This window comes from Bubalus kerabau, chromosome 10 (assembly GCF_029407905.1).
Source record: "Bubalus kerabau isolate K-KA32 ecotype Philippines breed swamp buffalo chromosome 10, PCC_UOA_SB_1v2, whole genome shotgun sequence".
Classification (NCBI taxonomy): Eukaryota; Metazoa; Chordata; class Mammalia; order Artiodactyla; family Bovidae; genus Bubalus; species Bubalus kerabau.
The window spans coordinates 67,621,766-67,638,135 of NC_073633.1; the positions used below are offsets into that span (position 1 = coordinate 67,621,766).

The following is a 16,370-nucleotide window of genomic DNA, read 5'->3' on the forward strand; positions in this document are numbered from 1 at the left end:
GTATGAATAAATGTCTTCCCTGACCCTGGGGCATGAAGAGACGTCTGAAAACCCCCTGACTTTGAGAGATGGTTCCTCCCTGTACTGTTATGTTAATGACACTTTATAATTAACAACTTACAACACTGCCCCCTGGCACACTGAGGAAATGGCAAAGCAGCTCTCTGACACTGCCCCCCACCCCCAACACAGATGAAGCCCTGCGGACATGTCAGAATCTAGAAGGATGTGCCTTCTGATGGAGCAGGGAAGAGTCGGTCTGGAGGACTGGGAGCTTGAGACTGGAAGGCACATCAGGGCTGCTTCTCCCATGGACACCAGCAGCGGGGGCGGAAAGGGACCAGGCACCAGGTCACTTCACTTTTGGGGCTTGAGTTTCTTCATGTAATAAAAGGTAGGTACATTCGAAGTGTAGGAGCACTTTTTCTCAGTCTGTGAGCTCCTTCTGGGGTTGGAGGGCAGATTCTAACTTTCCTGCCTGCTCAGTTAAACATCCTGGTGTAACACCCACTGCTCCACATGGTCTTTCCCTGTCACATACCAGCATTTCAAGTGACTCCATCGCAAACTGGGTGCCCCGATCCTAAGGCTGCCTTGTTACCTCCCTGTCTCTCACCCCCTCTCCAGTCAAACTTCTATGATAAGAAGTCTGAGCTCACTGTCTCCCTTTTCTTACTTTTTATTAAAATTTTAATCCCCCCCCCCCCCCCCAGTCTAACGTCAATTCTTGCCCATCAGCTACCATATGGTCAAATCCAAGTCAATTCTCATTTTAAATCTTCTTTCATCTCCCTGAAACATTGTCATGTTGGTCCCTCCATCAAATCTTGAAACTGGACCTCTGGATTTCCTAGTTAACTCCTCACTTCTCTAGCTACTCCATTTCAGCAACCTTCCCAAACTTGTCCAAACGTGCCCACCCTTAGATGTGGTTCTTCATGACTCCAACTGGCTCTTTGGAGATTCACCCACATGACACCCACCTTCTTCACTACCACCAGTTAACTGATGAATCCTCAACTCCATGTGCCCAGCAGAGACCATACTCCTCAGCTCCAGATCCAGTTGTGCAACTCTCCTGCTAGATATTTTGGCTTGTAAAATATAGGCAACTTAAATTTGGAAGGTGCAAGCCTGAAATTCAGGTACTGTGCCTTGACTTATACTCTTGTTAAATTCCCTATAGAGGGCAGGCTCTGAGCTTCAAATGCTTGGGTTCAGATTCATGCATTATCACTTATCAGCAATGTGACCCTGGGTGTGCTACTTTACCTCTCCAAGTCTCAAGTTTTCATGCCTAAAATGAAGATAATTTAGCACTAATATTACAATGATTCAATGAAATAATCTACTCAAAGCACAAAGCTAAATCTTTTGTACTTGGTATAGATCCAACAATTACAACTATTGTTGTTGCGATTACTGTTAGAACAATTGTTGTTGTTATTTGTATTTCAACATCCTACTCAGTCACTGAAGCCTTAAACCTGGGAGTCACCCTAGATCTCCCCTGCCCCACCATCCCATTTTCAACCTGTCAGTACATCCTGTTGATTCTCTCTTTTCAACATTCTAGAATCCACTCTGGACTGCTTTCTGCCCTTCTAGACTTCTAGTTGAGTCTCCACAAAGCCACCAGAATAATCTTCTCAAAGTACAAATAGCATCATGTTAATTCCTTGTCTAAAAACTATTTTATGGCTCCTGAAGGCCTATATAATAAAGTCCAAATTCATTTCCAAGATGCACAAGGTCCTCCACAATCTGATTCTTGCTAGCTTCTCGGTTTCAGTTTTAGATGCTTTCCAACCTTGATCCTAAAGTAGTGTCTTCTACACACACTATTCTCCCTCAAAAGCTCTTCCTGGAAATTGTCTACTTACCAGCTCAAAATGTCCCTGGCCTTTGCCACTTTCCCATTCTTCCCATACTCCAAATCCCTCTCTCCCCAGGCTCCTCTGTTTCCCTCAGGATGACTAATCATATTATGATACTGTGTAAATACTTCTAACACAGAACTTACCACTCATCATGTTACTTATTTCCACATTTTCCCCTACTAAACCAGGACTGCTTGAGAAAGAGTGCATTGTATTCATCCTGTTTATCCTTTGCAATAGGCACAGAGCCTGGCATGTAAGGAAGTCCTCAATGAGTGTATAAAGGATAGAGGAAAAAATAGACAAAGGCTGCGCCTGTGATTGACTTAGCCGTGATGGCAGGTGCCTTGGCTTGAATGCTTTCCCACCATTGCCACAATCACCAAGTCCTGGGTCTACTACTTTCCTCGACAGCACTGGTACATAAGCCTCATCAGCCCCGGGCACTTCTAGGTGCTCCAACCAACAGGTTCTTACTAATGGCAACAGATGCCTCCTTTCACACCTTCGCATCATTAACAAACTGCTCTTTAATCCAGGAGGGATGGGCAACACAGGCCAAGACAAGTGATTTCTGTCACCGCCCTCCAACCCCCACACTGAAATTCCTCCTCATTTTACAGTCTCCTAGTACAAGAAAAGGAAAGCAGAGCTATTCCTGAGATTAAAAAGCAGGGCATATAGAGGCAGAAAAGGAAGTCTATTTGACTCCCCACTACCCAACAAGCAAAAATAAAATAAAAACCAGCCCGCCTAATGGCTGCCTGATGCTGGAGACTCTACAATGGGAAATTCTTTTCTTTGGCTGACAGCCTTTTTTCCAGGTATGAAGTATGTAGTGCTAGAGCATAACATAAGCCAGAAATCAGTATGAATACATTTATAAGATCTTTCCTTGGGGCTAGATTCTGATAGAAGAGAAGGAAAGGTGGCAGCAGACACCACAGAAGGCAGGAAAGGGCACCCTGTGGGGTATGGAAGCCTGTTGTGTTCTTTATTAATGCCTTGCTTTTATAATCAATGTCTTCCTAAAAGCTGGGTCAGTTTTGTTTATTTTAATTATATTCTACATGCATGAGGAAAGCTGGCTATTTAAAGAAGTTTTCTGAAAATTAAAGCAGCTCTTATGTAAGATTTTCCCTTTAAACCTAGATTTTCTTAAAGCAAAGCATAACAATATCTCCATCAGTAATGCTTCTGGCTAAATATTAATAATTCAAAAAGGAATAGCACTTAAAAGGAATTGAGCAGGAAGGGACAGAAAACAGGATCTAACCTGTCTCTGCCAAATTCTAAGCAAATCTGATCAGGAATCCCAGAATTCAACCTCTGATCAGAACCATGGCTCTGGGGAGCATAATTCCAGTGACAACTTGCCTGCAAGATCTTGCCTGTCCGTCCTAACTCAAATTGGGTAACATTTTTAAAGCTAAACCACTCTAGAAACAATCTTCATTTAAAGTGAAAATAACACAAGAAACGAATGAGAGGATGAGCCCCAATCTAAGCAGAGACTATCTGCTAGCCAGGCAGACGACAAAACACATCAACTTCTTAAGAGATCAGGATGAGAACTAGCTTTGTGAAAATATAAAACACAGGAATCATCTACAATTGAAAAGAGAGAGAGAGAGAAAGCAGAAGGTTGCTGTGGCCGAAATGAACACAATGGTGTGTCCTTTCTTCAAGGAGGACCGCAAGGCTTTTAAGGCTGACTAGTGACAAGAGACATGAAAAGCTTTTCCTTTGTTATCTCCTCCAAATGTGTGGTCCCAGCCCGACTTGGCTGTTCCCCTTTGGCCTCCACGAAAGGAACCATTCTAGACAAAGGAAGAGCTCAGGGTTCCAAGGGATGACTGAGATGCCAAGGGACTCAGCCTGTCTTTAGAACATTGGCTTCTTCTAGCAGCTGACCTGCTGAGGCTGCCGTATGGCCTGAGCCATGACATTCAGTTCAGTATAATAGGGTCTGGGCCCGTGCCTGGTTCTTCCCTCCAGGCTGAGATGACAGAAGTAGAGCATGTTTGCTCTGATTCTACTGGCATGTCTGATGCTGCCTCTATGGAGACATAGCTTTCAGTATCCTCCACAGTGCCTCTTCTTCTTTTTTTTTTTTTAAGGATTTTCAAAGGACGTGAAAAATACCCAGGCAAGGAAGGACTGAGGATGGGTTGCTGCTCCTATTCCTAGGAAAGAATGAGAAGATAAATTAAGGGACTTAAGGTCCAGGAGTCGTGAAACTAGTGTAGAACCCAGATGTCATTGAAGTCTAGTGATCTACGTTGCTCAGCCCTGCCCATGGCAGGGATTCACTCTAACATGAAGAAGCTCATGTCTTCCTGTTTCATCTTCTGCAAGGCCCCTCACCAGAGGTTCCTAGGTGATGTCATGATTTAAAACAGTTGCTGAAGGGTTTATAGAAGGGTTAAACTTAACAACCAAGAGAAAGAAAAGTGCACTTTAAACTTATTTGTAAAGCCAAAAATTCCTGATCCAAGCACTATGGCTTCCAGATGCCTTTGTATCTGCCCTACTATTTGAAAACACAGTTAACAGCTGCTTGTCTATGCGAAATGTAGAGAATGATCATTAACTGTTCAGAAGGATCTAAAGCATAGCACTACTATTATCTGTATTCCATTCAAGAACTGTGACTTGTTTTTAAAAATCCACTTCCTGGGTGAAAAGTACACGGTTCTCTGCTACTGTTGCAATTTCCTGTTAGTTTATAATCGGTTCAAAACAACTTCTAAAAAATGTTCTTTTGTTCTACTGATGCAAATTAAGTCTTCAGTGAGGGTTCAGCCAGCAGTCCTGGACTAATAAACCGCCCAAGTGAATTTTATGGCCAGAGAAATCTCTGTGAGGGCTCAGTCAGGGCCAGAGTCAGTTTACCTGGGAGTCACCTGGAGCCCTTTGTCTGGGCTCTGAATCTATGAGCTTTAGAAACCTCTGTGTTCACAGAAGCAAAATGGGAGTCTATGTAAATTGATGCCAATTTTTGATTTTACCAAATCGATTAAAAACCCAGAGGGTATGAGCAGTCAGGTCCTTCCTCCTCTGGGCTGGAGCCTGAGTGAGTGCTGAGCAGTGTAATACCAACTTGCGAACATGACTCTGGAGCCAGAATGCCTGGGGAGGAGATCCAGCTTTGCCACTTAATTAGCCTCGGGCATCGGACACAACTGAGTGACTTCACTTTCACTTTCATGCACTGGAGAAGGAAATGGCAACCCACTCCAGTGTTCTTGCCTGGAGAATCCCAGGGACGGGGGAGCCTCGTGGGCTGCCATCTATGGGGTCGCACAGTCGGACACGACTGAAGCGACTTAGCAGCAGCAGCAGAAGCAAGCTGCTTAACTGCTCTGTGCTTGTCTCCCTGTTAAGTGAGGAGAATTAGCCGCTCCTCTCAGGGAAAGATGCTGTGAGGACTGGGTGAGGTGCCTAAAGAGGTGAGGTGCCCTGAGCTCCTTTGATCCTGTTCTGTGGTCAGGTGAGTACCCGGAAGGTGCAAGGCTAACCGCACAACCTTGAGGAAGGGCTGTGTGGTTCAAACTATTGCTGGAAAGAATTATGCCTCAAGTGTTATATGACCTTTATTTACATTTATTCTCGCCTCTCCTTATGACTCACCTGAGGGGATGTTAATCTCACCCCAAACATCAAACATATCAAACACACCTGGCAATAACAGGGGCTTGAGAAATCTAGATTCTCTAGGAGCCCAGAGGCCCCACCTCCTCTGGCTTCAGTTTCCTCATCTATAAACAAGGGGTTGGGCTAGAACATCGATGATCCCTAAGGTCCTTCTAAGTCATTAGGTTTTATTGATTCTGACTTAGGTGCCTGAGTTGAAAAGGGCTCTTCACCAAAAGGAACAGAATTCCCAATTCACACTTGTAGATTTTTCCTATAGCATTGGCGTTGCCTAGGATACAAAACGCACATGCTCCCTCTGAACCCCGAGACAGGAGAGCTGTGATCGCTGCCTCTGATCTGTAACACCAAACCACAAACGGGCTCTGTAGTACAAACCGACAGATGCGTTCAACACAGGACGCGTCTCCACACATGCTGACGTGTGTGGATCTGGCATTCTGACTCCAAGCCAGATGGAAAGGCAGAGGGTGCATTTTTTCCCCCTCACACTCATGTGGTCTGGGAAATATTGCCTTTAGATGCTGATCTCTAGCTTGTGGACCCAGGGGTGAGGTGGGGAGGGCCCTCCCTCTGGTCAAAAAGATCATTTTCAATTTCTTCTTTAAATTGAGGGACATGCTTGTGGGAAGTTCAGGTCACATATGCCAGGAACCACTAAGTTTCTTAGCCCTTCTCTGCATTCCTAGAGGTACTTGGTAGCTGATCTGCTGGAGGTATTTCACTAACTTCTTCTGTGTATATAGGCAGGGATCAGGAACTCCCAGCTCTCAGTGACAGTCATCCCAGACCAGAGACCACGGGCCATGGGCTGTTCACTTTTATAGCATCCTGCACTTTTTAAAGCAGATATACCTTATCTATTTTGGTCCTTAAAGGTTTAAGACAGAAATTATCTCCACTGAACAACATGTCAGCTTCATGAGGACAGAAGTTACGTCTGTTCTGTTCTCTGCTTTATCTTTACAACCACAACCACTGTGTTGTATGGTACACAGTATCTACTTACAGAATGTTTGCTGAGTGAGTGAATCAATCTTTATTGTAGAGACCAGGAGTTCAAGAACTGCTGCAGGTCAGGCTTCTAGGTCATCTGTCTCCAGGCTCATTGCTCTATCACCTCAGTGGCTAATGTCAGAGAGGCTCAAAGTGGATTTGCATAGAAAAAGAAAACCCAGGTTCCACAGTGACATTCAGTGAATTTACAAGTTGTTGTTCAGTCACTGAACAGAGTTCTCCTGACTCTGCAACGCCATGGACTACGGCACGCCAGGCTTCCCTGTCCTTCGTTATCTCCCGGGGTTTGCTCAAATTCATGTCCACTGAGTAGGTGATGCCATCCAACCATCTCATCCTCTGCCACCCCCTTCTCCTTTTGCCTTCAATCTTTCCCAGCATCAGGGTCTTTTCCAATGAACTGGCTCTTTGCATCAGGTCGTTAACGTACTGGAGTTTCAGCTTCAACATCAGTCCTTGCAATGAATATTTAGGGTTGATTTCTTTTAGGATTGACTGGCTTGATCTCCTTGCTGTCCAAGGAGCTTACGACTATGAGGACCCAAAAGGTCCAGAGGTCAGCATTTGGATCTCACTTCTCTTAGAGGACACCTCTTTTAGTACCCCATTTCTGGGTGTATGAATTCACTGAATTCTAAAAACAACACTGTTTCTCCTGTCTGTCGGCCTTGCACATGCTGTGCCTATCACCTCGGGCGCCCTTCTTGTCCTCCCTTTTGCTTCATGGGGTCCGTTTCTAATCAGAGATCACGTCCCACCAGGCTCTCCCCTCTTTTCCTCCACCTGTTGCCAAAACCTGGGCTCGCCTTTTATCAGAGCACATAGCATACAATATGCTATGTACATGATAATAAATATAGATAAATGTATCTATATAAATATAGAATATAGAAAATAAAAATAGAATAAATAAACTTCCTTATTTTCTCAATATTCTTTCCCCCCACCCAGCCTCACACTGTGAATTCCTTGAGGGCGAAGACTATGTCCTTTACATCCATAAATATATTCCTTAAAAAGTGGTGGGTACATCGTTGTTTTGTTTTTAATTGGAGTATGATTGCTTTACAATGTTGTGTTAGTTTCTGCTGTACAACAGTGAATCTGCCACCTGTATACATATGTCCCCTCCCTCTTGTACCTCCCTCCCACTCCCCCACCCCACCCCTCTAGGTCATCGAAGAGCACTGAGCTGAGCTCCCTGGGCTATACAGCAGCTTTCCACTAGCTATCTGTTTCACACATGGTATTGTAAACTGTCCATATCACTCTCCCAATTGGTCCCATCCTCCCCTTTCCTCACTATGTCCAAGTCTGCGTCTCTAGTCCTGCCCTGCAAATAGGCTCATCGGTACCATATAGGTTTTGGTTTTATTATTTTTTTTAATGGCTATTGATTAGATGAGTTGATAGATGCAACTCTGTATCTTTTGAAGAAAAAAAGAAAACTTACAAAATCTGGGAAGAGCACCTTTCCCACTCATGGTGAACTGCTAGCAATAGGTTACCCCCAGTCACCAAGTAACAGATACACAGCAACACTGAATGATGTTGCAGTATGTGGGGAAGGTGGTCTCTTACAACTGCTGATCTGACCACAGGAAGACTGGGACTTCCACTGATCTTACTATTGCTGGGATAGATATACAGGACTTTCAATAATGTTCCAGCAATATTCTCTGACCTATTTCCTTTAATGATTAATGCCTTGGAGCTGGGGCCCACAATTCTACCGCTGTCCCAGGCAGCATCCTGGGGAGGTATAGAAAAATAATTGGTGCTTTATTCATGCAAACAGGCTGAACACTGTTGAAATTAGCCTGCTTACCTTTGGAGGGAAAAGTGTGGCTGGCTTTCCTTTTTACCATCCACCCTTATCACAAACTCAGAGCTCCTTGATAAAAAGGAAAGATAAAAAACTCAGGGGAGATGGAGGGTTGGAGGTCTTTTGTATAAAGGATACAGGGACAAAAGTGGGCTTACAAGGAGATTTAGCAGAGAACTGGTAAGTGGTACTTGGAGAAGAAAGTCAGGAGGGACCTCATAATTTCCTCCAAAGTTGTGTCTACACCAAGCTGGGGGACGGAGAGCTGCCTCTTTCATGCTTTACATGCTAAGGTCCCAGACAGCCCTCAGGGTGGCAGGAAATCAAGAAGTAGCAGCCACCAACAGGCATGACCCTCAAGCCAAGGGAGGTGGGGGCATTCCTTTCAGAGGTGCCCTAATCCAAAGTTCCCAGGCCCTAAGCTCTGTCTCGAGTGATCCTTTACTCCTTCTCTGCTTACTGTGTCTTTTGCAGCATCCAGCCTGCCCAAGGGAGAAGAAATGGAGGCCAGAGGAGCAGAGGGATCCCAGGGCAAGGTTACCACTCACACGTGTCAGATTCTTCAGCCTCCCACGCTCTTAGGCCAGCCCAGTGCTTCTATGGAGGTGATATAAGGAAGCATCACTGCTGACTAACTCACCATGGTTTTTTAAAGGGACAAGTGAGAAAGTGAGCGTAAAAATACTCTGTAGATTGTAAAGGTGCTATACGTGTGAAGTAGTAGTGTTATTATCAGTGCTTTATTTAGTCCCAGTCTGCAACAGCACGGTACACTGACATTGCTTCTGCTTTGGTTCAGATGAGTATTATTAACCTTCCTGTTTCCCTGAGTTCCCTGGTGGCTCAGATGGTAAAGTGTCTGCCTATGATGCAGGAGACCCGGGTTCGATTCCTGGGTGGGGAAGATCCCCTGGAGAAGGAAATGGCAACCCACTCCAGTACTCTCGCCTGGAAAATCCCATGGACGGAGGAGCCTGGTGGGCTACAGTCCATGGGGTCGCAAAGAGTCGGACACGACTGAGAGACTTCCCCTTCCCTTCCTTCCTTCCCTGGATGCAGCTACTCTGCAAGTTGAGGGCCTTGATGGGCTGCCGACTCTCGTCTCCTGCTGTTCTCTGGACCAGGGACCATTTCCATGACTTCTCTGATGGCAAGTTCCTACTCATTCCTTAGGACTTTTCACCAGTTTGAACCCTTTTCTGTTTCTTTTTGCAACATTCCATCCATTTTGACTGTGGGTTGACCATGGTAGGTTGCACTGACCATCTACGAGTTTGTCTTTCTTTCTAATGAGAGTGAGTTCCTGGAAGGCAGGATCTGAGACTTCTTAGTGGAAATAAGTTCACGGGCCACTACATGAAATATTTCCCATGCCCACTTCTCTAAGACAGCAGGGCTTGCCTAGTAATATACTCCTCTTTTATTTTCATGGGACATACCTGGAGTTCCAAGTAACACGCACATGTTAGAAACTGGAAAAGCAGAGAAGATTCTGAGCACAACAAGCCATGGTTGAATGCTAAGGAAATACTAGGCACTGTGCTAATAAACACTCCTTAGGAAGCCGGTGCTATTTTCCCAAATTTTCAGATAAGAAAATAAAAAGGTAATCTGCCTCAGGTCACAAAACTAAATAGCAGGGCTTAAGTCAGTTGGACTCCAATGTCTGTGGTCTTAATCACGACACCAGAAAAAGATAATGCAGAAGAAATGGAAAGGAGAAGAGAAAGGGACTTTTTAATTTATTAAGAAAAGCATAGTCGTATTTTTAGCTTGCTTTTATTATTGTTATTTGACGATGTAAACAGCATTCATGTCTTCTTCTAGTCTAATGACCTAGCAGGTAACTGCAGCAAATAAATACAAGATTTTATTAAAGAACAAAATAATAAGAGGACTTTCATGCAGGAAGGGAGCAAAAATCCTGTCTCCCTAAGCCTTGGGAGTTGGTTTCCACCTCTTCTTCCTACCTCCCCCTTTGAAGTGGCCGGGGCCTCTTCCTTACCATCTCTGACCCAGCATCAGAGTCTTCAAGCTGCTTCTGGTGTGTGTGTGTTGGGGGGGCGAGGTGACAGGGCAGGGGTGCAATGGGGACCCACCTCCAAAATCAGGGAACCTTCTTGTTCAGGTGCTCCTCCCGTGTGGACACAAACTGAGGTGGAAAGCCCACCAGGTCCCTCTGCTCCTGGGTCTCCAGGGTTAAAGAAAGCTTTCCTTAAGAATCCCTTCCTGGAAATGTCCAGCAGGCCAGGCAGCATGGATGTGGCAGGGAGCACGTAAGAAGGAAAGTCTGCGCCTCTGAAGGCTCGTCTGCTTCTTTTCTTTTCTATCATCAATGACCAGTAAGAAAACAGCAGAGAGGAAACTCTTGTCCATACTCCATCTCAACCCTGAGAAACGGCTGCAAAAAGGGGGTCAATATGGAAGCCCATAGAAGGAGCCATGAGTCGACAGCCCATCTTCTCACTGTGCCTGAGAATAAACACCCTCATACAATTCACTGAGGAAATGGGGCTTAAGGATATTCTGGTTCTACCACCCATTAGCTATGTGACCTTGGAAAACCTACTTTGCCTTGTACCTGTAAAAAATAGAGAACAAGTAGACTATCTTAAAGGACTGTTTAAAGGTTACAGGCTTAATAGTCAGAAAACCTTGAAAAGTGTGCAGGCAAATAAGTGGTCTTAGCTATTATGGTTATTGCTGTTAGTATCGTTATTGACATAACTCTGTTTCTGTGTTCCCGGCCCTGTGATAATCTAATCTTTCCTGAAGACCACCTCTGGTGATTTCAGTGTCTTCTATGTTCTAAATTCTCTCTTGGAATCTGCCAGCACATCAGATGCTAAACATTTTACTGGTGTAAATGCACCAAATATACTTAAAGTTGTTATTTTTTTTTTTTTTTGAGATGCATCACATATTCAGGCCCACTTCTAATATCTGTCTTAGAAGAAAAGAGCCATGACACAGATGATTAAAAGCCCCGAGACCTGGCTTCCTAGGGAAGGCTGGGGAATGGAAGGAATGCTGCTTGTGGAAAAGTCAGTGAAGAGACACAACTCAATGACTGAATTCCCTGCTGTGGGAAAGGTGAGTTAAACAATTGGAGAACTCATTCCTGGAGTATTCTAGAAAGCAGGGGTAGAGATCAATGCTATAATACCTCCCAGACTATGATGTTTCAAATATCTAGATTCTTAGCCTCTCAAAAATATGGTCCCCAAATATCATCTACCGTTCCCATTTAGAAGTGGGTATATAGATCCCTCCTTTGAGTCTAGGATATGACTTGCCTGAATAGAGAAGAACATGGTGGAACTGATGTTTTGTCACCTGTGGGTCCAGAAGGTAATGAGTGGGCAGCTTCCAATTTCTGTTTCTTCAGATACTTTTCAACCCAGCCACCATAGTATGGGGCTTCCCAGGTGGCACTAGCGGTAAAAAAAAAATCTGCCCGCCAAGGCAGGAGACACAAAAGACTCAGGTTCCATCCCTGGGTTGGGACGATCCCCTGGAGTAGGAAATGGTACCCCACTTCGGTATTCTTGCCTGGAAAATTCCATGACAGAGGAGTCTGGTGGACTACAGTCCATGGGGCCTCAGAGTTGGACACGGCTGAACACACACACACACACACACACACACACACCCCATAGTATGAGGGAGCCCATGCTGTTTAAAATCAGGCCTTCATGAAGAGGCCCATGTAGAGAGAGACTAGACTGTGGGTTAGTCTCTGAGACTAAGGCTCAGCCCTAGTTGATCTCCCAGCTTATAGGCAACCACATGGGCTTCCCACATGGGTGGGCCAATTGCGAAATGGATCCTCCAGCTCATAATTGAGTCACCTTACTTGATTTAAAGTGGAGCAGTGCTGAGTTCTGCTCAAATTGTAGATTTTTTGAGTCAGATGAATGATTGCAATTATTTTAAACACTCAGTTTTGCAATGGTCTCTAATGAAGCTAGATAATTGATATACTGCATGTTTGGGGGAGAATTCTTTCCTAGATCCTTTAAGGTACTCGCTGGGGCCTGAAATACTGCTTTGTTTTGCTTTCTCCTCTTGGTCCAGCTGAAGACCGAAATTAGCTGTCAGAGCTGAGTATATGGTAGAGACACAGGAAGCTGCTGGTCAGAATGTAGATGCTCACACAATTCCCAGCCTTCAGACTGTCTAGGTGTCAGCAGGACTAAACTTGTTCCTAAAAGGTCTTGTCTCAGTTTCTAAAAAAAATCAGGCTTCTTGTTAATAATCAGGAATGCAAATTAAATCAACAAGGTACCTTTTACAAAAGGCAAATACATGTCTTTTTTCTGAAGGATAATAATGTTAATTGGAATTAATTTACACATGGCAGGGTAAAAAAATTACAACATTTAGAAAACAGTTTGTCAGTGTGTGCACACATGCTCCCATCCATGTATGCTAACAATACTAACCCCGATTCAGTGATTTTTACTTCACTTCATCCTAAGCAAAAGACCTACAGAAGAACAAGGAAGATGCTTATTTAACATGGAGAAGTAGTAAAAATAAAAGTGCATTATACCAGGCTCATGGAATATCATGCAACCACTAAGATGATAATAATGAAGACCAGTAATCCTTACTTTATGATGTGATACCAAATGGGGAAATCAGAGTGTAAAATTATATGTTCGTTAATTACAACTCTATAAAAACAGAGATACATATTGACAAATGTTAAAAGGGTATGAAGGCAAAATAAGCTATTTTAGGATTTTTCCCTTTTAAGAATAATACTTTTAACACTATAAAAGGAGAGACTGAGCAATGATCCATTAAAAATATAAAGTCACTCTCCAACCCAAATAAGCTAAACATTTTCCTGATGAAGGCAATTATTGACCTGTTGACCAAAGCCAAGAACTAATACTTGGATCCTGTGGAATCTGTCTCTTAAAACATTATTTTAGATGATAATGTCTTAGAAAATAAGTCCTCTATAATTTTATATATCATTTTTACACTCTGGGCATCTAATAAAAGAAAATGGAGGTAATTCAGAGATTTCGGTTAAGTTAGCATATCATAATTTTGGCTTTGCTTCCCACCCTGTGCCACCGCGCCCCCCTCCCCCACTTTTAACCTTCAGTTTTTTCTTTCCTAGGCTTCCAAAATATAAAGTGCTAAAATAAAACCAGCAACAGCAGTTTCTACTTTTAAAGTGAACTTTAATATGATTTTCACAAAAATCCATCCCAATTCAAAATCACTGCTGTTCTCCTGGTGCTAGTAAGATGGTGTTTGTCTTCTGCATTAAAAATTAAGAATTCTAGTCACATAGGAGAAAGAAAACCTGGTTTAGACTTCTCAGTGATCAAACGCATGCCAGTAAAAGCAAAAGAATAACTGATTGCAATTGTGTCCTTGGATATTTAAAGCCAAACCCATTTTCACCCTGGTGGTTTAAACATTGGCTTTAAGGTCTCCTTTCTCTATCCTAAAAACATGCACAGGAAAATGCAGAAGAAAGACCTGGCTCACTCAAATTTCAAACATCCTCTTATAGCCCGGTGAGCAGAGTGGCAAGAAGTAAGGATGACTTCTCTGCCAGCCTTCTTGCTGGGGTCATCAGCCTACTTCACCATGAGCCACATAAGTGCCATTCTAAGCATTAAACATACTTTTATTTGTGTGTGTAGCCAAACATTAAGTACACATTTTCCTAAGCTAATGTCCAAGCAGAGCTGTTTACAATTTACTTTAAAAGATAAATGGCTGCAGGAACACTGACTCCATTTCAGAATTTGGTCGCATTGAGCCATTTTTCTTAGTCATAAAATAAATTCCATAGTACAGAAAGATAATTCCATAATTCTGCTTCTAGGTATTAGAGCAACAAGAAGTCAGACATCAGCTCCATCTGTAGCCCTTTTTGAATCAGCCCACTCAACACTAATATAAATGTAAACACATCAGTCAGCCAGTCATTAGGGGCTCAAGAAAAGTCTTGGGAGCTAAAGTATAAACTCCCATTTGGTTCCAAGGCTCCTAAGTTAAGCATCTTATTGCACACACACAATAAAACAGGCAGAAGTCGAGATGTTCTCTACCAAGATAAACTAAAATTAAATGAGGTTAAATTAAATTAAAATAAATGAATAAACAACCCCTAAACTGAGTAACTTTTAGGAGGCCAAAAGAGATGATATTTCCAGCTCTCAAAAGTCAAAAAGATTACTATTCTTTCTCTCATATACACACCTTAAATCGAGTTGTTTAAAAGAATCTACATTAACACCTCTTGATCAGTGTCAAAGTAAAAATTCCTTAATATTTAAGCGATGAAGTCTGTAGCATCAAGACTTTGATTTTAATTGGCTCGTGGTACTGTGGCTTACCCTGGAGATATTTGTGGGCTTTCACATTACAGAACAGCCTCCCATCTCTGTATTTAACAGGCCAACAATATGTTTGTAAAGTGGAAAAGGTCCACTTAAATGATGTAAATGTTTAGGTGGGTGATGAGAGATACTTGGAGCACCAAATTCTCTTGTGATCTAAAATCTGCTCAAGTGGAAGGTGGCTCCAGGCAGAAATGAAGATCCATCTAAAAATGATAATTGCCACATCTCAATTAAAGTTGTTTTTCTTTGATAGTCTTTATTTAATATGTATTTACTTATCAAGTTGGTACCTCAACTTGATAAAAAACCTGAGTATACCTGAAATCCATGCTTCCCATTCAACAGCTATAAGTTTTAATACAGAATTTGCAAGTGTTCTGAAGTGTCATAATGACTGAACCAGAAAAACCATGGTTCTCACACAGAGTAAATGCAGATTCATTGGTGGTGCCTCTTTCTTGAACCTTGGAGAGACTGGGTCACCACGGAACTAGATATTTGGGCCACCATGAGTAGAGGGGCACCTTTTCTGAAAGTTAAAACTAAGTTTATGACTACCCAGAAATTGGGTCATTTGTAGAGAGACGTGGATAGACCTGGGCTTCCCAGATGGCACTAGTGGTAAAGAACCTGCCTGCCAACACAGGAGGTGCATTAGAGACACGCGTTTGATCCCTGGGTTGGGAAGACCCCCTGGAGGAGGCCACAGCAACCCGCTTCAGTATTCTTGCCTGGAGAATCCCATCAAGAGAGGAGCCTGGTGAGCTATAGTTCATGTGGTCACAAAGAGTCGGACACAACCAAAGTGACTTAGCACACACACATGGATGGACTTAGAGACTGTCATCAGAGTGAAGTGAGCCAGAAAGAGAAAAACAAACATCGTATATTAATGCATATATGTGGAATCTGAGAAAACCTGGTAGAGACGATCTTATGTACAAAGCAGAAATAAAGACACAGGCTTAGAGAACAAATGTGTGGATACCAAGGGGGAAAGGGGAGGGTGGGATGAATTGGGAGGCTGGGATGGACATACATACACTATTGATACTATGTATAAAATAGATGACTAATGAGGACCTACTGCATAGCTCAGGGAACTCTACTCAGTGCTCTGTGGTGACCTAAATGGGAAGGAAATAAAAAAAAGAGGGGACATAGTATGCATATAGCTGGTTCACTTTCCTGTATAGTAGAAACTAATACAACATTGTAAAGCAACTATGCTCCAATAAAAATGTTAAAGAAAAGACTACACAGAATAGACCCAGAACCAGCATTCACTTGGCACCACATTGTGGGGTCTGTTTTGACTGGTCAGTGGCCCATGCCAGTGGGCTGGCTAAATAGTTTATCACCTTGTAATATACAAAACTGGGGCAGTATATTAGAGAACTCTCAAGGATGCCAATATTTGTATATTAGAGTTTTAAAGTCTCAGATATAGATTTTTTTTCTAAGCGTGGCAAAAGTCCTGGAGTGAGTTACATCTCCTCTGGGATATCAGCATAAAATCTATCGAGAGGAAAGGACAGATCCAAATGAAATGAGCAGAATAATTCCAGTGCTGAATCAATTTGATTCTATGTTATAAAATCACCATACAGCATG

The 16,370-nt window shown here is 43.1% G+C and overlaps 1 protein-coding gene and 1 non-coding gene across 9 annotated transcripts in view; one reads left to right on the forward strand and one right to left on the reverse strand.

Moving 5' to 3' along the window:
- SEMA6D (semaphorin 6D) overlaps window positions 1–16,370 on the reverse strand; it is a 58,490-nt gene that overhangs the window by 25,193 nt on the left and 16,927 nt on the right. The window lies entirely within an intron of this gene.
- TRNAH-AUG (transfer RNA histidin (anticodon AUG)) lies at window positions 9,212–9,283 on the forward strand. The gene has a single exon. It is a non-coding gene; the product is annotated as a tRNA-His (tRNA).